Below are 21,670 nucleotides of genomic sequence, written 5' to 3'. Positions count from 1 at the left end.
ATGGATCAGCGGCACTCAGGAGTCTTTAAAAGTTAGTGAAGAAAAGGTGTCTTTATTTCGACGTTTCGGGGGTTAAGTGACCCCGTCTTTAGGAACCTGTGTGTGTTCCTGAAGACGGGGTCACTTGACCCCGAAACGTCGAAATAAAGACACCTTTTCTTCACTAACTTTTAAAGACTCCTGAGTGCCGCTGATCCATTGTCGACTTCATTGAGGGGAGTGATCTCTACCATCTGAGGGCACCTGGAGCAAGGTATATACCCTGACTAGGGTTTGCAGAGTGCCGGGCCATTTGCATATTATATATATATATCTATATATATATAATGTATCTCAAATAGATATATCTCAAATACATATATATATATATATATATATAGATAGAGATCTCTCTCTCATCTATCTCAAATGAAGTAATTGCAGCACTCTGTGGACTTCAAGGAAATAACCACGGCACAAGGCATAGGGCCGTATTCAATCACCCGATTTTTCGGCGATATTATCGCCATCATGTAAAAATGGAGAAAACTTTCCTTCATTTTTAAAAAGGTGGAAAATGGGCAAAATCCCTATTTTTGTGTAAAAATGTGGGGATTTCTTACAGAGCCCTTTGGACAGCCCCCCCAATGATACTTTGGCAAAACATTTTTACATAAATTGCGTGCTTTGGCGAAAAATGACAGCTGAAATTTATTTATTTTTTGTGAAAAATGCATTTAATGTATTGGGACTGGTATTTTGAAGGGACATAAAGATGCGCCAAGTGTTTTAAACATCGTACGTTGCCGGCACAGGTGGTTTTTTAGTGGTTTTAAAGAACCACCTGCGCCAGCCACGTGCGATGTTTAAAACACTTGGCGCAGCCTTATGGCCCTCCGAAATACCAGACCCGATACGTTAAACACATTTTTTACGGGGAAAAAAAATTTAGACTGAAATTTCAGCGCCTGATTTTTGACAAAGTACGCAATTTACGAAATATGTTTTCGCTAAATTATCATTAGGGGGGCTGTCCAAAGGGTTCTGTAAGAAATCCCCACATTTTTACCCAAAAATAGGGATTTTGTAAATTTTTTCGCCTGCCCTAGGCTGGAGAAAAGGTTTCTCCAGTTTTTAGGTGAAAAATGTCAGTTTTTCGCAGTTTTTCACAAATCGGCCGATTCGCAAACGAAGGCGAAAACGGCCGATTTCGCCTCTGATTGAATACGGCGCTTAATGTTCAGAAAATTATGCATTGTGCTGTGGTCATTTCCTTGAAGTTCATGGAGTGCTGCGCTTCTCTGCGTTTGGGGTCAGCTTTGGTCTCTGGATGTGCACCCTTGCCGTTTATATTTTGTGGCGCCGACCTCTGTCCGTATAGTATATACATACATACATACAATACTGCGCACCGGCACTCCCACTATCCGTGTCATAGGGCAAGAAGCCCAATACTTGCTCTGGTGCCCTCCAAGGAGGACAGCACCCCCAAAATGTAATAGTAACAAAAGTCAGGCGGCACTCAGAGTCTCAGTAAATCCAATACCCTCACCAGAGGGATTTAATGGTCAATGGTCGACGTTTCGAGGTGATCCACCCCTTCCTCAGGACAACATAACAAAGTGAAACACATACAACAAGGCATATAAACACATAAAACAATATGCACTTACCCCACTGTACAACCATGCAACCATGGATTTACTGAGACTCTGAGTGCCACCTGACTTTTGTTACTAATATATATATATATATATATATATATATATATATATATATATTGTATATGTATATATGTAAATGAGTGTATATATAAAACATAGCGAGAGCTATAATGGCAAACAGCGGTAATCTTTGATTATAACTGTTTTCTCTAGAAAAGATGGCATAACCCCTTTAGCAAGCGCTAAAGGGGTTATACTTCATTGATAAATAGGGGCCTTAGATTGGTGGTGGGATTATTTGATAGGGAGACCAGTCAAAATTTTGCCTAGGGCACCAAATTGGCTAGGGCCAGCTCTATTGTGCAGCCTTAGAAAGTTTACCTTATGTACATATGCTTAGTCAGGGAGCCTCTGTCTGGTCTTTCCTACTGTTAGAATTGCTAGATTACATGTGACAGAGCTAACAGCATCTGACATCTCCTGAGACAGATCTCCCTTGCAGCAGCAATGTCTGTAATAAATCCCTGCTGACAAAAAGTGCTAAAACTCATGGGATAGATGCCTAGTATCGTGTAGAAAGCCCTCTAGACTGGTGAAGTGCAGCAACTCGACATGACATCGATTTCACAAGTGGACGGAAGACTTCTGGAGAGATGTGACCCATGCTGTCTGGATAGCTTCCCACAACTCCCTGATATTTGTAGATGCAGGAATGAACCTCTCCACCACGTCCCATAAATGCTAGATTTGATTTCATGTTGGGAGAACATGGTGGCCACACCATTTGTCAAATCTCTCCAGAATGCTCCTCGAACCAATACTAGACGACTTGGGACCGATGACACGGTGCATTATCCTGCTGGAATATTCCATCATTGTGGGGGTGCATGAAATCCATGAAGTGCTGCAGATGGTCATAAAGCTATGCAACGTAGAGGTTAACGGTCAGTGACATTTTAAGGTGGCCCCAACCCATGCTAGATGAACACACCCCACATCATTATGAAACCACCACCAACCTAGACGGTACCTTGTTGACAACTGGGGTCCATGGCCTCATGTTGTTTGCGCCATATCTGAACCCTACTATCAGCCCGAAACAACTGGAACCGTGACTCACCGGACCACGCCACATGTTGCCAGTACTCCAGTGTCAAATTAGCTACAGTCAGGTGGATAAATATTGGGACATTGACAGAATTTTCATATTTTGGCCTCTATTCACCACCACAATGGCTTTGAAATGAAACAAACAAGATGTGCTTTAACTGCAGACTTTCAGATTTAATTTGAGGGTAATTACATCCAAATCATGTGAACGGTGTAGGCATTACAACGGTTTCTATATGTGCCTCCCACTTTTTAAGGGGCCAAAAGTAATGGGACTATCAACTCAAAAGCTATTTCATAGACAGGTGTGGGCTATTCCCTCATTATTTCATTATCAATTAAGGTCTGGAGTTGATTCTAGATGTGACACTTGCATTTGGAATCAGTTGCTGTGGACTCTCAATATGAGATCCAAAGAGCTGTCACTATCAGTGAAGCAAGCCATCATTAGGCTGAAAAATCAAAACAAACCCATCAGAGAGATAGCAAAAACATTAGGTGTGGCCAAATCAACTGTTTAGAACATTCTTAAAAAGAAAGAACGCACCGGAGAGCTCTGCAACACCAAAAGACCCGGAAGACCACGGAAAACAACTGTGGTGGATGACAAAATAATTATTTCCCTGGTGAAGAAAAACCCCTTCACAACAGTTAGCCAAATCAAGAACACTCTCCAGGAGGTAGGTGTATATGTGTCAAAGTCAACAATCAAGAAAAGACTTCACAAGTGTGAATATAGAGGGTTCACCACAAGATGTAAACCATTGGTGAGCCACAAAAACAGGAAGACCAGATTAGAGTTTGCCAAACAACATCTAAAAAAGCCATTACAGTTCTGGAACAACATCCTATGGACAGATGAGACAAAGATCAACTTGTACCAGAGTGATGGGAAGAGAAGAGTATGGAGAAGGAAAGGAACTGCTCATGATCCAAAACATACCACCTCATCAGTGAAGCATGGTGGTGGTAGTGTCATGGCGTGGGCATGTATGGCTGCCAATGGAACTGGTTCCCTTGTATTTATTGATGATGTGACTGCTGCCAAAAGCAGCAGAATGAATTCTGAAGTGTTTCGGGCATTATTATATGCTCATATTCAGTCAAATGCTTCAGAACTCATTGGACGTCTCTTCACAATGCAGATGGACAATGACCCGAAGCATACTGCAAAAGCAACCAAAGAGTTTTTTAAGGCTAAAAAGTGGAATGTTATGCAATGGCCAAGTCAATCCCCTGACCTGAATCCGATTGAGCATGCATTTCACTTGATGAAGACAAAACTGAAGGTAAAATGCCCCAAGAACAAGCAGGAACTGAAGACATTTGCAGTAGAGGCCTGACAGACCATCACCAGGGATGAAACCCATCGTCTGGTGATGTCTATGCGTTCCAGACTTCAGGCAGTAATTGCCTGCAAAGGATTTGCAACAAAGTATTAAAAGTGAAAGTTAGATTTAGGATTGTTTAGTTTGTCCCATTACTTTTGTCCCCTTAAAAAGTGGGAGGCACATATAGAACCGTTGTAATTCCTACACCATTCACCTGATTTGGATGTAATTACCCTCAAATTAAATCTGAAAGTCTGCAGTTAAAGCACATCTTGTTTGTTTCATTTCAAAGCCATTGTGGTGGTGAATAGAGGCCAAAATATGAAAATTCTGTCAATGTCCCAATATTTATTCACCTGACTGTACGTCAAGAGCCCAGGTGAGGCGCTGTGTCTGGTGTCGTAGTGTTAATGGGCACTCTGGTGGGTCTTTTGCTGCCATATCTCACAGATGCTAAAGATCGCTGCATTGACCTTCTGCATTTGCGTGTCTTCTGCCAGGGGTGGATTGGCTGTTGGAGTCAGCAGGAAGATTCCCGGTGAGCCGAGGCAGCCTGCAGTGGGGCCGGACCACATTAAATTACACACGGCAGGCTAAAGTGTGAGGCCAGGCATATATTACAGTCTGCAGTCATCCTGCGGGGCTGAGGGGCGGGCTGACAAATGAGGTGGGCGGAGCTAAGTGGGCCGGAAAGTGCTCTACAAAGCTCCGTACACACGGACCGATCAGCCAGCGATAACGATATCGCTGGCTGATCGTCCTGGTGTACTGGATGATCGATATCGATCATCCAGCACACCAGTGACTATAGCGAGGTCCCTATAGTAACCTGCTCGATATCGAGCAGGTTGGCCAGCATGCATGGCCGATGGACGGTATCGCTATCGTCCATACGTGCCCGCACATCGCTGATCGTTGGTAGGCAAAAAATGATCGATAACGATATGAACGATATCGTTATTGTTCAAATCGTTCATTTAAATTGCTGCGCGTATACGCAGCATACGTCAGTCAGCCGGTTGTGCTGGGAGGCCACGCTGACAGATGAGCTGGGCGGCAGATGGAGCTGAGGGGTATAAAGGAAGGGTAGTGGATAGATCCCTTTCATTATTTGTACCCTGACATTAGTTACTGTCCAATGTCATTCCTTACTGCACTCAATCCACGTCACTTCCATAGTGTTCACTCTAGCTCCGGCGTGACGCAGGGCCGGAGCGAGAAGGGGGCGTGGTCATCAAAAAGGGGGCGTGTCTATAAGACGCGTCCCCTTTTCGTCACTCTTGGGGGCGTGCCCGGCACTTACGGACACGCCGGGCAGCCCCCAAGCCCTGCAGACAGAGAGAATAGATGCTGGGCGCATACGCCCGGCGTCTATTCTCCGGCGGTGACCGGGTCACCGCAAATTTCTTCACCCGCGGGACACTGCGACCCGCGGGTGAAGACGGCTCCGGCAGGCTGTTAGGGCAGGGCGCTTTTTGCCCTCCTTCTGGAGGGCAGGGCGCTTTTTGCCTTCCAGAAGGAGGGCAGGGCGCCGCGCCCCGCTAAAACAGCCTAGCGGGAACGCTACTTCCAAGTACATATATTGAAGGGGATCTAAATACTCCCATAAAGGAAAGTAAAGGAAGCGCCAGGGCACAGATCTGACAGATGGGCTGCTGGTGCTGATGATCGCAGCTGCAGCCTGCCTCTCGCTCACAGCCACATGTCTCTGTCTGTGAGTCAGAAGCCGCTTGGGCTGGGATCGTTAGCACCAGTGGCCCCTCAGTTTTGATCATTAGACCCAGCCAGATTTTAGATGGGGGCATTGGTGGTGTGTGCTCTCCTCCCCCACTCTTGCAGGGGACTTTAGTCTCACTGTCCGGCTGAGTTTCACTTTCCTCTCCCGACTACTCTGCATGATGCCCCACCCCAAGGTCCCCCACAGCTCCTCCTTTCTCCTCCGCCCCCTGCTTCCCCTCGCTGGGCTAAATAGAGGCACTCAGACGTTCCTCACCTGTGCCTCTCCACCTACCCACCCCACGTGTTCCCCTAAACCGCCACCAATGTGTGCCTCTGCCACCGTTATATGCTGTGCCTCTGCCCCTCCCCTTACAGGTATGCCTCATTCCTGTTTCCCATCCTTTGCCACATTTTCCTTCTGTCCTCCTCTATCTGTGCCTCTGATACTTCCCCCTGCTATGTCTCTGCCCCCTTTGTCATCTGTACCTCTGCAACCATCTCCATTTGTCCCTATGCTTCTTTCCCCATCTAGTACCTCTGCTACCTCATCATGTGTGCATATTCCACCTCCCCATGGCTGGTGTCTGCCATCAGAAGTGGTGCAGACCATAGAAATACAGGTGTGTACAGCACCACTTCATTCATCTAAAGGATGGCAGCTAAGCACAATGTTATGTTAATAATAATTTTATATTTCTATTTTATGTATTTTATTATTATTATTATTATTATTATTATTATTATTATTATTATTTTATGACCGGACAGGAAAATTAAAGGAAAGGATGGCGGTCCACAGATCAGCCATCCGGGCAGCACTGGTGTTAGTGAACAACCGGTGGCAAGCCACTTTCTAGAATATAATCATTCCCTTACATCGCTAAAATACAGAATGATAGACCACATCCCTCCACTTAAACATAGGGGTGATCTGGGCAAGATGCTGCTTAGACGGGAGGCACAGTGAATTTTAAACTCGATGTTGTCGCTCCTTGGGGCCTAAATGTAAGTATTTCGTACTCATGTTTTCTGTGACAGTTAGACTGGCTTGGACGGCTGGGTTGCAGACCAGAGAGAGGTGCCTATGGATGCAGTCTCCTGGTTCGGTCCCCATACATACTTCTGGCCAATATGTTTCTTCTGGGACTATTCCCTCATTGACATCAATGATAGTGACATGAATATGTGTTGCTTTCCTCATATGGTGTATACTACATACTATACTTTTTGATATTATATTTTTCTTTATGGCTGCTCTATCCTATTGACAGGACCCCCGGCAGGAGGCTGAGCATGGTGAAGGGGAGCACATATAAATGGTGAATACACACTTATTCTTTATTTCTGATGAAAATGTTGGTTTAAACATTGAAACGTTGACATACCAAAGGCTGCTGTTTTATTCTTTTGAGAAACCCTGAGTGCCGCAGTCAATACCTGCATACATCCTCATGTTGGAGACATGACATAATGAGAGCAGCGGGGTGAAGTATAGAATTAGAGAGAGTGCCGGTATGCACTGAAAAAAAACAGCACTTCAAATAACTATGCCAAAATGTAATTTATATATAATGCATGCTCATAAAACAGCCTCCAGTATGATTCTTCAGTCACAAATCAAAGTGCTACATGCAGAAAATACCAGTTAATACTTAACGGACTTCATCTGCCTGGAGCCGATACAACAGCAATTGATCATGATATATAGATAGCCCGACGGCCGCTTCGGTGGCCACTGGCATATTCATCACGGGGCAAATCACAGTTAAACAATAACACACACTACTTGTTTTTAGTGCATACCGGACTTTTTCATTTATCACCTATGACTGAGCACCCATCATTCATTTGATTATTGAGTATGCAGGATTTGACTGTATCTTTATATATATCGTGGTCTGGCGCTTCAAATACCAAACCTTTAACTGCAGACGGTGCCTTCACATAAAATCCAATAAGTATGTCATAGGTGCAGCACTCATCCATAAAGAACCACTCCACTCACAGTTCGTTTCAGTGCTTTAATGCACTATCTTCAGGATGCAAAAGAAGACTAATATAGGGTTAAGGTGCATACACACAGTCAGATCTTCCTTCAGATCTGTACAATAACGATTTTAAAAATCGTTCATATCTGAAGGAAAATCTGACATATCTGACATGTTGGTCAGATGAACGATGCGCGTTCCCGCTTGTCAGATAACGATATCTGACATCTGATGTCTTTGCAGTCAGATTTGGACGATTCCATTCATTTTAATGCAGTCAGAAATCGTTCAAATCATTGGTAAAATCGTTTAATTGTTCATTTGACACATCTGACCGTGTGTATGCACCATTAGAATACCTAGCGTTCCCGCTAGGCTGTTTTAGCGGGGCGCGGCGCCCTGCCCTCCTTCTGGAGGGCAAAAAGCACCCTGCCCTCCAGGAGGAGGGCAAAAAGCACCCTGCCCTAACAGCCTGCGGGAGCCGTTCTCACCCGCGGGACGCAGTGTCCCGCGGGTGGACAAACATGCGGTGACCCGGTCACCGCCGGAGAATAGACGCCGGGCGCATGCGCCCGACGTCTATTCTCCCTTTCTGCAGCGCTTGGGGACTGCCCGGCATGTCCGTAAGCGCCGGGCACGCACCCAAGTATGACGAAAAGGGGACGCGTCTTATAGACACGCCCCCTTTTCGTAACCACGCCCCCTTTTCGGACGCGCGCACCTTCGTCGCGCGCACAACATTGCCCTCTCTAGCTCCGGCGCCCTGCCTGCCGCCGGAGCTAGAGGGAACACTAAATACCATAGATTATTATGGTACCATGATGGGATGGAATTTATCCTTATCTTTTCTCTGACTATTACCCTAACATACAGGTGTATTCAGGGGGTTTCCAATGCCTCACTTCTATAGAACTAAGTATTTGTGAGGTTTGTCACATACAGGAGTTCGTTGCACTGTGCCATATTTGGGCTGTGGGCTCATGCTGCTTAGCCAAGCATAAGACAAGACCAGTATTTTGCATTGCTACTAGTATCCTACAATAACACAGAGGTTGCATTAAACCCAGTGCCATATTGTGTGCAATTTACTCTGCAGCTATGTTTAGCAAAGGCAAGAGTAACAACAGGCATCTGCTCACATACTGCTATCTTGCAAGTTATGTGCTGCAGGCTTAAGTGAGGAGGATTTTATACAAGATGGGCTATGTAGTAAGTATTATACTCCACCTGGCCCATCAGACAGAGCCGGTGCTAGGGCCCTCCTGAGCTTAATTTTCTCCAAGGTACTAGCCACTATTGCGGACCGCATAGCGGATCTGGCTGTAATTCCCCCTATGGGGTTATCACAGCAGGCAGTAATGTCCCCTTTGGGGTTGCCTCAACAGGTTCAGGCGATACAAGCCCCCTGTACTGCCACCATGGGTAGATGTACTTTCTAACTCGGTGCAGAGTCTGGTGGCTACATCTAATGGCTTTCACTCCATGTTGCAGGGTAAGAAGCCCCTTCCCAGTAACCCCTTTAAGCGTCCTGTGGTATCGTCACAGTCCACGCAACTTTCAGATTTTGAGGTATCATCCGATGAGGTAAAAGATGCTGATCTCTTTAAACCTGACTCCCTTCTGGAGGAGAATGAGAGTCGGTCAAAAATAATATTCCTGCTTTGGTGCGAGCTGTCAGATCCATCTTATTAATAGAAGATGACGAGCCAGCCCCTAAATCCAAGCACCCGCTGTTTAAATGGCAGAAAGGGACTTCAGCAGATTTCCCTATATCGGATCAGCTAGCTGAACACATGGCTGCAGCCTGGCAATCGGTCTGGTAAGAGGTTTCAACCACAAAAATAGCTAACTTCATGTTACCCTTTTTCTGTGGCTCATTGTGCAAAGTCAGAAACACCCCCTGTGGATTCCCATGTTACGTGTTTAATTAAAATACGTTGCCTATTCCTACAATTACTTCCTTGAACTACATAGGAAGGTGGAAGATTGCCTGAAATCGATATGCTCTCTTTAAGGGACTGTTGCCCGCCCACCCATGGCTATCACATGGGTAGCTAAACCTATAGAGAGCTGGGCTGACGCACTTGAAAACACTTTTCCCTCAGAAGCTTCTAGGAATCAGATGTCTTTTGTTGCTCACATTCGAGATGCAGCTTCCTATATTGGTGAAGCAACCTTAGATGCCAGTCTCCTAACCTCCACAGTTTCGGCCGCCTCTTTGTCTGCCTGCCGTACCCTGTGGCTGTGATCATGGAAGGCAGATGTGGATTCCAGGAAAGGCCTTGAAGGATTACCCTATAATGGGGAGATCTTGTTTGACCCATTGACAAATATCGTAACCACGTTGGTAGTATCAAAAGCGGCATTTCTGCCTTCAGCTACCTCTACTACAAGGCCTCGGACTATGGCCCTGATTCAGAGCCGGACGCTCTTTCAGAGTGCTCGCTCTGAATCAGGGCCTTTTTCTTTTATTTGTGTGTGTTGGCCTCCTGGCCGCTCGCATAGCTGTGGGTGACCACCCACAGCTTTTGCGAGCGGCCAGGTGATGGTCGCGACCATCGGGCTTGTGACGAGACCCTTGAGGTAGGGTCTCGTCCATCGCAAGTCCCAGTGGACTTCCTGCTCTAATAGAGCAGGAAGTCCACCTACTGACATCACTGGTGATGTCAGTAGGGCTGCCTACAAACGGCAGGTGTTCCCTTTGGAACGCCTCCGTTTGTCAAGCCAACCCCCCCTGCCCACCTCCAAAACAGGGCGAGCTGTCAATTATAATCAACAGCCGACCTGTATTGGTACCAGACCCGTAGCGACGGAGCACCCGTCATGCGCAGGGGCCAAACATCGACCCGCTTGTGAGTGCTATGCGCTCGCGAGCGGGTCTGAATCAGGCTCTAAATCTTTTTAAGTCCTTTCCTCCTCAAGGAAAGCCTAAAGGAAATCCTTTTCTAGGCATTTGGCTTCCACGAGGGCTCCCCAAAACCAGAACCAAGCAGACGCCCTGCTTCAAAACCCGAGGATAAACCCCTTAGCCTGGTGGGACGGGCCTCCCTCTGGGGGTTCCCAGAGAAGGAGGCCGACTTCTTCAGTTCGCCCAGTATTGGTGTCAAACCACCACGGATGCTTGGAGACCATGAGAGAAGTGGTCTCTCATGGGTATGCCCTCTACTTTCTCAGACTGCCTCCCCACCAGTTTTTATACAAATCCAGAAGGCCATACAGTACTTGCTGCAAGCAGGGGTAATTGTGCCAGTCCTGCTATCTCAGCGAGGGACTGAATATAATTCTACTCTTTTTGGTTCAGAAGCCGAATAGGTCTCATCGGCTTATCCTCAAATCCCTGAACAAATCCCTAAGGGTGCTAAGGTTCAGGGTGGAAACCATATGCTCCATCATCCTAGCTATGGAGCTGGGAGACTTTATGGTATCGCTGGATATTCAGGACGAGTACATACATGTACCTATAGCGCCCTCTCATTACCGATATCTCCAGTTTTCTGCCCTTTGAACTGTCCACAGCTCCATAGGTGTCTCCAAAAATTATGGCTGTCATAGCAGCCCACCTGCATGGTCAGGGTGTCCGACTGCTACCATATCTGGGCGACTTCCTGCTATTAGCAGAATCCCCAGAGGGGCTTAAAAAGCCATCTATAGCTAATCATTGCTTTCCTTCACAAGCACAGTTGGTTAATCATCTGGAAATAAGGGCCTCCCTGAATCCCTCACATAGAATGATTCATCTGGAGGCCCTGCTGGATTCTCAGGATCAGAGAATCTTTCTGAAATCAGACAAGATCTCCACACTTCGAGTACGAGTGCACAGATGTCTTCACAATCACCGAGTGTCGATCTACTCAGCAATGCAAGTTCTGGGATCCATGTTGTCCACCTTCGACATGGTGGAATATGCTCAGTTCCATTACAGGCCTTTGCAGAGGCTAGTTCTCTCCAGATGGAACAGGTTAAGACATCGGATCAAAGCTCAAACGATGGTGCTCTCTCCGGAGGTGCTTCTGTCTCTATCTTGGTGACTACAGACATCTATTCTAATCAAGGGTTCGCCCCTTTTGGATCCCGGACTGGGTAATCCTAACAACGGACTCTAGTCTCCGGGGCTGGGGCGCAGTGACCAGTCCGCATTCCTTTCAGGGCCGTTGGACATCAGTCCAATCAACCCTGCCAATCAACATATTGGAACTTCGAGGTGTCTACTGGGCCCTCAAACTAGCCCAGCACATACTTCACGGAAAACCTGTACAGGTTCAGTCCGACAATGCCACAACAGTGGCTTACATCACTCACAAGGAGGCACTCAAAGTCGGGCAGCAATGACAGGAGTGTCACACATTCAAACGTGGGCTGAGGGTCACCTTCCAGCCATCTCTGCTGGGTTTCTTCCGGGAGTTCTCAATTGGAAAGCAGACTTCCTCAGCTGTCACGACGTGTATTCCGGGGAATGGTCTCTTCACCAAGTGGCATTTCAACTCCTAGTGAACAGATGGGGCCTCCCAAAGGTGGACCTCATAGCCTCCCGGCACAGTCACAAACTGCCAGTGTACGGGTCCAGAACAAGAGATGCCGAGGCAACCTTTGTAGACGCATTATCAGTGAAGTGGACCTTCCAGTTTGCGTACCTATTCCCTCCAGTCTCTCTTCTTCCTCAAGTTCTTCGCAATTTCAGACAAGACGGAGGCACTGTCCGGCTAGTGGCTCCAGCTTGACCCAGGCGTCATTGGTACTCATATCTTTGGAGTCTCTCCATCAACACAGTTCCTGCTGCCTCAACGACCGGACCTGCTGTCTCAAGGTCCTTGCCTTTACCCGGACCTGGGTCGTCTGTCTTTGACAGCATGGCTCTTGGGACATCCCTCCTAAGGTCCAAAGGATTCTCTAGCTCTGTCATCAACACGATGCTTAGAGCACGTAAGCCAGCTTCTGCTAAGATCTATCACAGAGTGTGGCATAGGTATTTCCAATGGTTTCATCCCAGAGGTTACGACCTCCAGGTGTTTTGGATTTCCAGAGTCCTGGCCTTCCTTCAAGCTGGATTGGACCCTGGTCTCATTGAAAGTGCTTGTCTCTGCTCTGTCAGTATGGTTCCAACGTAGACTTGCTCCGCTAACGGATATCCACACCTTCCTCCAAGGTGTCTTATGGATTCAACCTCCCTTTGTCCCCCCAGTGGCTCCTTGGGATTTTGCAGTAGTTCTTTGGGCCCTCCATTTGAACCACTAGAGTCGGTGGAATTCAAGTGGTTGACGACTAATGGTGCATACACACGATCAGATTTTTTCTTCAGATATGGACGATAACGATTTAAAAATCGTTCAGTCGTTCATATCTGAAGGAAAATCGTTCATATCTGACATGCCTGAACGATGGACGATCAACGATGCGCGTTCCCGTTTGTCAGATAACGATATCTGACATCTGATTGGTTTGCAGTCAGACTTGGACGATTCCATTCATTTTAATGCAGTCAAAAATCGTTCAATCGTTCAAATCGTTCAAAACTTTGGTCAAATCGTCCAAATCGTTCAAATCGTTTAATCGTTTAATCGTTCAGTCGTTCATCTGACAAATCTGACAAGTCTGACAAATCTGACCGTGTGTACGCTCCATAAGACTCTTTCTCCTAGCAATTGCTTTGGCCAGGAGGGTATAAGAATTGAGGGCGCTTTCCTGTCGTCCTCCCTTTCTGATATTTCACCAGGACAGGGCGGTGCTTCACACTCATCTTGGTTTTCTACCTAAAGTTGTTTCTAATTTCCATATTAATCAGGAAATTGTTGTACCGGCCTTTCAGTCACCAGACCTCACAGCTGGTGAGGCCTCCTTGGATGTGGTCCGTGCTCTCAAAATTTATGGGACCGGACCGGTTCCCTTCGGAAATCTGATTCCTTATTCGTACTCTTTGGATTTCACAAGAGGGAATGGCCAGAAAACAAACACACTTTGGCTAGATGGCTTCGTTTGGCTATCTCTGAGGCTTATACACAGACGGGCCTGCCTGTTCCAGTTTCTGTTAAGGCTCATTCTACTCGGTCTGTGGGCTCCTCGTGGGCAGCTCGCCGTGGTGCCTCGGCTGTCAGCTGTGTAAGGCGGCTATGTGGTCTTCCATCCAGACCTTCCTGAGGTTCTATGCTTTTGACACCTTCGCCTCTCAGGATGCTTCCTTTGGGCACTGGATTCTACTCTCAGCGCAGGAGCGTCTCCATCCTTAATTGGACTGCTTTGGGACATCCCCAAGGTCAACCCTGTGGACCCCCTATGGACCCTGAAAAAGAAAATGAGAGATATGGTAAGCACTTACCCTTGTTATCTCTCTTTCTTCGAAGTCCATAGGGTCCACAGGGCACCCGCCTTGACGCACCTGGCTTCATATGGGCTGTGTTACTGGTCACTGGTTTTCCATCTCACTTTCTGTGAGTATGGTTCTTGTGTGTTCCAGTCTTCCTTCTTTCTGTTGTTCCTCCGCCGGCCTTGGCTACTTATCAACTGAGGTGCCTGTGGCTCGGGGGCGGGGTAAAAAGGAGGATGGACCAAGTGCATCCTGAGAGCTAAAACTTTTAACTGTGTGGTGCCCGTGGATCCAGATCCAGCTATACCTAAAGGTCAACCCTGTGGACTTCGAAGAAAGAGAGATAACAAGGGTAAGTTCTTACCATATCTCTCAAGCGGGTGTAGCCAGGCTGTATACAAGGTGACTATGCTGGGAGGGTATGGTGAAGGTGTGTAGCCAGGCTGTATACAAGGTGACTCTATGCTGGGAGGGTAGGATGAAGGGGTGTAGCCAGGCTGTATACAAGGTGACTCTAGGCTGGGAGGGTATGATGAAGGGGTGTAGCCAGGCTGTATACAAGGTAGGGTCTTGATCATCGCGACCATCAACCTGGTTGCTCGCTAGAGCTGTGGTGGTCACCCACAGCCCAGCGAGCAGCCAGGAGGCCGGCTCATAAAAAAGTAGCGGCCTCCCTCATTCAGAGCGAACACTCGCATTTTGCGAGCGGCTCTGATTGAGGTCCAGTGTTTCGGTCAGCACTGATCGGGAGGAGGCCCGCCCTCATATCATGTTCCTTAGCTGGAGAGAGGCCTGCCTCCAATGAATTCAGCAGCCTCTGTTCAGACAGCTGCCTTAGACTGACGGCTCGGCAGTCCCACCCCACCGGGCCACAATGCCACCAGTGCTCCCGAGAGGGGGGGGAGCGGGTACTAATTACCCGACCCCTGCCTTGATGGAGGGGCCCGGTGCTGCCTCCCCCTCCCTCTTACATTAAAGCAGCAGCCACAGCAGTCTCCAGTGCCTGTGGGGAGAGCAATCATACTGATTGCACCCCCCTCCACTGGCTATGTGCCGGGTCTCACAAAGCCCACCTCCGTGGCGCTGCAAAACTGTGTTGTTTTTTTCTCTAAGGGGGTGTGGCCATGCCTCCCGCAGTTAGGCCACACCCCTTCCCCATGGCCCGGTGCGGCTCTCCTGACCGCCACACCATGCCATGCCACTCCACTCTCAACTCTGCTCCTGGACCTCAGCTCCTGCCTCCCAAATCCCAGCTGAGGTGCTCTGGAGGCTGCTGTGGCTACGGATGCTGCTCCAGTGAGTTTGCGGGGACCAGGCATGCTCAACAACCCAGGTAAGTACTCCCTTCCCTGTGTCTCCACCCCCCTTCAGCCAAGTGTCTCTCAAACCCCCACCATCTCACTGACCCCTTCACCGTCCCCAATCCCATTGTCTCCCCTTTCCCTCCACAACCATCTCCCCAATCACTGCTCCACCTCTTAAAAAAACCCAGCCAGCCCAGTAACAGTGCCCACCCCATTGAGTCCAGTGTTCCCCCTTCCCACCCCCAATCTCACTGCCCTTCATTCCCGTCTAGACAGGTGCACCCCCATCTCACTGTCCCTTCTTCTAGCCCAGTGTCCCTCCCATATATCACTCTCTCTCTCCGCCCCACCCGATCATTAGGACCACTTGGTTGGGCACGGATCCCGGCGGACAAAATCCCAACGCCGGCATCCCGACAGGGTTAGGATACCGACATCGGTTGGTCTGTATCCTAACCCCCCCTTTCCCTACCCCTATACCTCCCCCTCCCACCCCCGCACCCTAAACCTAACCCTCCCCCTAGCGCCTAAACCAACCCCTAACCCTCCCCCAATGCCACTACTTACCTTTGGGATTCCAGCGCCGAGATTCTGTCAGGTGTTGGGATTCCGGCGCCGGCATTCTGACCAGCGGAATACCCACAGTCGGTATTATGACCGCATCCCGGACCGCTGGTAGGATTAGAAAAAAAGGCCGGCGGGTCAATAATCTTCATTAAAACATCAATTCTTAAAACCATATATACAAATGGCACCAAATTAGCAAATATATTTTATTAATATAAAATTGTTAGATCAGAGAAACTCACATTTTGCCCTGCCCCAAAACTTCTGTTATTGTGGGATTATCTGGTTGAATCGCTATTGCATGATGATGATGTTGGCTTTATTCCTAGGCAATCGGGCGGCTTCCGCACCATTTGAACACCTGCATGGATAGTGAATACCGACACTGCCAGTCCAAGAAGGATCTATTCTTCAGAGGTTCCCCCGTTGCAGAGAAACCACAATACAATTAAGGTGTATTTTTATTTAGTACACACAAAAAATAGTTAATTTTTTTTCCTTCAGACATTTCACCCCCTGGCTCTACTTGGTGTAGGCCCGTCCATGCAAGTAGTGAATAGTGCTGGTTGCTATCACTGTTAGCCAACGTGTGCCACTTTATGAAAATTTTCCAGGGTCACTTTAGTTTTCCAATCCGCCCCTGCACTTAGTACACACTAATAGGAATAAACCTATTGTAATAGGTAGCCTATTCAGCTTGTAAGAGTCTGGTAGCATGAACTATAATAATTGTTTTTCTTTTCCTTATGTAGTGCATAACACAGTTCGTGGGCATATATTGTCCTGATGAAAGAATACACCAAATGCCTTTAAACTGAATATTTTATATACTGGCAGAGATTATGGGCTTCATTCAGAGGCGGCCGTACGGTCTACTAGTGATGTCAGTGGAGAGCTTCCGGCTCTGACAGAGCCAGAAGCTCTCCGGGGCTTATGACAAGTGAGACCCTACCCTAGGGTCTCGTCGTAAGCCCCGATGGTCATTACCCTAGCGGTCATTAGAGCTGTGGGTGTAAACCCACAGCCTAACGACCGAAACAGGCGGCCGGTCAGGATGCAAGTGGCCACCCAGTTTCTGAACGACCGCTTGCATCCTCCGACCGCCTCTGAATGAGGGCCTATATGTTTAGATTTTGAGGATATACAATGTTACATTGTGTTACATTCTAATTGCTATGCCGCGTACACACGGTACGACAGCAACGATCAGATAATGATCAGACGATCGTCTGAATGTTCTGCATGTGCTGGGTCGGGCATCCAGCACATGCAGCAGACCCTCCACTACTATAATGACCCCCGATCAACAATCACTGGTCCCTATAGTAAACAGGCTTACCTGGTCGATATTGGCCAGGTCTGCCTGCTTGCACAGACGACGGTAGTTCGTCGTCAACTAACATATGTGGACGCGCATCGTCCATCGTATGGTCGTTAGCAGGGCCCAGAAACTGTCAGATTTTAACAATAACGATAGGATCGTTATCATTGAAATCTGACATGTTATCGTACTGTGTGTACAGGAGATTACTCATAGGTCATCCTTAATGTAAAGCTGGCCATACTCTAGTGCGATTTCAAGCCGATTGCCCGATATGCGACACGTCGTACGATGAATCGTGTGGAAATCGTGTACTTTTTAAGGTAGGATACGATGCGATGCGCGCTCCCGCTACTCTTAAAATGTATCGTATGATCAGATGTGCAGCCCATATTTCCGTCGTATGCTGATCGTGCTGTGCTTTTCAGTATGCGGTGCATCATGCGTTCGAGCTGCGTCATTTGTTAAAAAAAAAATAGACACGGGGAGATCCATGATGCATGCATCTGTCTTTAATAAAATAAACAAAGTTGCAGGGATGGTTCAGTGAGAAGGTACAAGTTTTTGTACCTTCTGGGAAATACTTGAGGGATTTTCTTGCCTCAATGTGCTTTTTTTTTTAAACAAATATTTTTAATAAATTTTCTTTTATCAATAGAAAAGAAAAACAAAGTACATATAATAAAGAAATAAACGATCAGTATTGTACAGCATTACATACAAATCAGTACAGTAGCAGAGTATCTGACATTCCGGCAAACATCTAAATAATATTTCTATAGTACATACTTTAAAGCAGAGGGTGAACAATTACAATCACTCAATTTTTACATTATCACTCTTGCATGTTTGACTTACAAAAATACTGTGTGAAAAGCACTTATAAATAAACGGCTGACGAGGCACTCCAAACACAAAAACTAATAAATCATAATCACTATTAATTAGAGAGGGCGTGACGGAATCTCTGCCACAAAGACCAGACTTTATTAAATTTACTCGGACAGCCACGTTTCTGATACAAATAGCGTTCATGGGATGTTGTAAAATTAACCAAGGCGACCCAGGATGCAAAGGTGGGCGGATCAGGGGCCATCCACATGAGGGGAATACAAACGCTTGCCACAATTAAAAGGTTATTGACATATAATTTATGGGAACCAGAGAGTGAATCCTCCAAGTCCAGGCCAAATAAACAGATACGTGGAGTTAATAGAGGTACATGAATACCCGTATCTCGCACACCAGTAACCACACTAGTCCAAAACAAAGCAATACAGGGGCATGACCAGAGGAGATGCCAGAAATCAGCAGACGGAGCAAGGCGCTTGGGACAGGAGTCCACGGCAGAACCTCCAAACTCAAAAAGTGTAAGTGGGGTCCAATGAACCCTTTGCAGAATATACAATTGTATCTGCTGAAATATTGTATATGCCGTAGCCACCTGAGGAGACCCGATAACAATCTTCCAGTCATCATCAGACAGTACCCAGATCATTGTCCCAACGGGCTTTAAGGCCAGCCAAACTCCCTCCTCCCCCAGAAGACAAAAGTAAGGAATAGCCTACCGAAACTGTTCTACTAGAGGGCAGAGTACGCACCAATAGGCGCTTTGGGGCTTCACTAAAGTTAGGAACTGCATCCCTCCACTGCACAGAGAGCATGTTGAATCTGGAGGTATCTATAAAAGAAGTGAGCTGGGAGACCATATTTGGAGGACAAATACGTAAATGAATAAAGAACCCCATCTTGGTACAGCTGCCCAATAGCTACCACTTCATATGACCTCGAAGCCTCTCTACCCTGTAATCCCCTGACCTCAGAAATAGAGAGATTATCCCAAAGTGGGGAACATAGATCAATTGGAGTCTCCCCCAATAGCTTCTCCCGGCCAGCCACGCTCTACGAGCCTGTTGCAGCAATGGTGGACACCGTGAGAGAGGTGTACAAGCCAACAAAAATTGTAAGGGGGAAAGCTTCAGGCCCGCTTTTGCAAGGAGAGCCAAGGGAAGATCTCCCCGATCCACCGGAGTAACCCACTCCCTCATCTGGGACATCTGAGCTGCTAGGTAGTAAAGATATAAATCAGGCAACGCTAGTCCACCTTCCCCTCGAGGTCGACAGTGTCTTATAAGCTATACGTTGAGCATTATTTCCCCAAATAAATGAAGTTATACAGCTGGTAATCATCTTAAATTGGGACAAAGGGATGTACACCGGAGAATTTTGTAATATACAGTCAGGTGCATAAATATTGGGACATTGACAGAATTATCATATTTTGGCCTCTATTCTCAGCAGGTCTGCTGTTTCAATGTGTGTCGGCGCTTCGGCCGCCTCTTAGGGGTTCCCAGCAGGTCCCCCTCTGCTGTTTCAATGTGTGGCGGCGCTTCGGCCGCCTCTTAGGGGTTCCCAGCAGGTCCCCCTCTGCTGTTTCAATGTGGGTCGGCGCTTCGGCCGCCTCTTAGGGGTTCCCAGCAGGTCCCCCTCTGCTGATTCAATGTGGGTCGGCGCTTCGGCCGCCTCTTAGGGGTTCCCAGCAGGTCCCCCTCTGCTGATTCAATGTGGGTCGGCGCTTCGGCCGCCTCTTAGGGGTTCCCAGCAGGTCCCCCTCTGCTGATTCAATGTTTGTCGGCGCTTCGGCCGCCTCTTAGGGGTTCTCAGCAGGTCCCCCTCTGCTGTTTCAATGTTTGTCGGCGCTTCGGCCGCCTCTTAGGGGTTCTCAGCAGGTCCCCCTCTGCTGTTTCAATGTTTGTCGGCGCTTCGGCCGCCTCTTAGGGGTTCTCAGCAGGTCCCCCTCTGCTGTTTCAATGTTTGTCGGCGCTTCGGCCGCCTCTTAGGGGTTCTCAGCAGGTCCCCCTCTGCTGTTTCAATGTTTGTCGGCGCTTCGGCCGCCTCTTAGGGGTTCTCAGCAGGTCCCCCTCTGCTGTTTCAATGTTTGTCGGCGCTACGGCCGCCTCTTAGGGGTTCTCAGCAGGTCCCCCTCTGCTGTTTCAATGTTTGTCGGCGCTTCGGCCGCCTCTTAGGGGTTCTCAGCAGGTCCCCCTCTGCTGTTTCAATGTTTGTCGGCGCTTCGGCCGCCTCTTAGGGGTTCTCAGCAGGTCCCCCTCTGCTGTTTCAATGTTTGTCGGCGCTTCGGCCGCCTCTTAGGGGTTCTCAGCAGGTCCCCCTCTGCTGTTTCAATGTTTGTCGGCGCTTCGGCCGCCTCTTAGGGGTTCTCAGCAGGTCCCCCTCTGCTGTTTCAATGTTTGTCGGCGCTTCGGCCGCCTCTTAGGGGTTCTCAGCAGGTCCCCCTCTGCTGTTTCAATGTTTGTCGGCGCTTCGGCCGCCTCTTAGGGGTTCTCAGCAGGTCCCCCTCTGCTGTTTCAATGTTTGTCGGCGCTACGGCCGCCTCTTAGGGGTTCTCAGCAGGTCCCCCTCTGCTGTTTCAATGTTTGTCGGCGCTACGGCCGCCTCTTAGGGGTTCTCAGCAGGTCCCCCTCTGCTGTTTCAATGTTTGTCGGCGCTACGGCCGCCTCTTAGGGGCTCTCAGCAGGTCCCCCTCTGCTGTTTCAATGTTTGTCGGCGATTCGGCCGCCTCTTAGGGGCTCTCAGCAGGTCCCCCTCTGCTGTTTCAATGTTTGTCGGCTCTTCGGCCGCCTTTTAGGGGTTCTCAGCAGGTCCCCCTCTGCTGTTTCATTGTTTGTCGGCGATTCGGCCGCCTCTTAGGGGTTCTCAGCAGGTCCCCCTCTGCTGTTTCAATGTTTGTCGGCTCTTCGGCCGCCTCTTAGGGGTTCTCAGCAGGTCCCCCTCTGCTGTTTCATTGTTTGTCGGCGCTACGGCCGCCTCTTAGGGGTTCTCAGCAGGTCCCCCTCTGCTGTTTCAATGTTTGTCTGCGCTTCGGCCGCCTCTTAGGGGTTCTCAGCAGGTCCCCCTCTGCTGTTTCAATGTTTGTCGGCGCTACGGCCGCCTCTTAGGGGTTCTCAGCAGGTCCCCCTCTGCTGTTTCAATGTTTGTCGGCGCTTCGGCCGCCTCTTAGGGGTTCTCAGCAGGTCCACCTCTGCTGTTTCAATGTTTGTCGGCGCTTCGGCCGCCTCTTAGGGGTTCTCAGCAGGTCCCCCTCTGCTGTTTCAATGTTTGTCGGCGCTTTGGCCGCCTCTTAGGGGTTCTCAGCAGGTCCCCCTCTGCTGTTTCAATGTTTGTCGGCGCTTCGGCCGCCTCTTAGGGGTTCTCAGCAGGTCCCCCTCTGCTGTTTCAATGTTTGTCGGCGCTTCGGCCGCCTCTTAGGGGTTCTCAGCAGGTCCCCCTCTGCTGTTTCAATGTTTGTCGGCGCTTCGGCCGCCTCTTAGGGTTTCTCAGCAGGTCCCCCTCTGCTGTTTCAATGTTTGTCGGCGCTACGGCCGCCTCTTA

This window comes from Taudactylus pleione, unplaced genomic scaffold (assembly GCF_031769625.1).
Source record: "Taudactylus pleione unplaced genomic scaffold, aTauple2 ptg001123l, whole genome shotgun sequence".
Lineage (NCBI taxonomy): Eukaryota > Metazoa > Chordata > Amphibia > Anura > Myobatrachidae > Taudactylus > Taudactylus pleione.
This window is presented reverse-complemented; position numbering follows the sequence as displayed.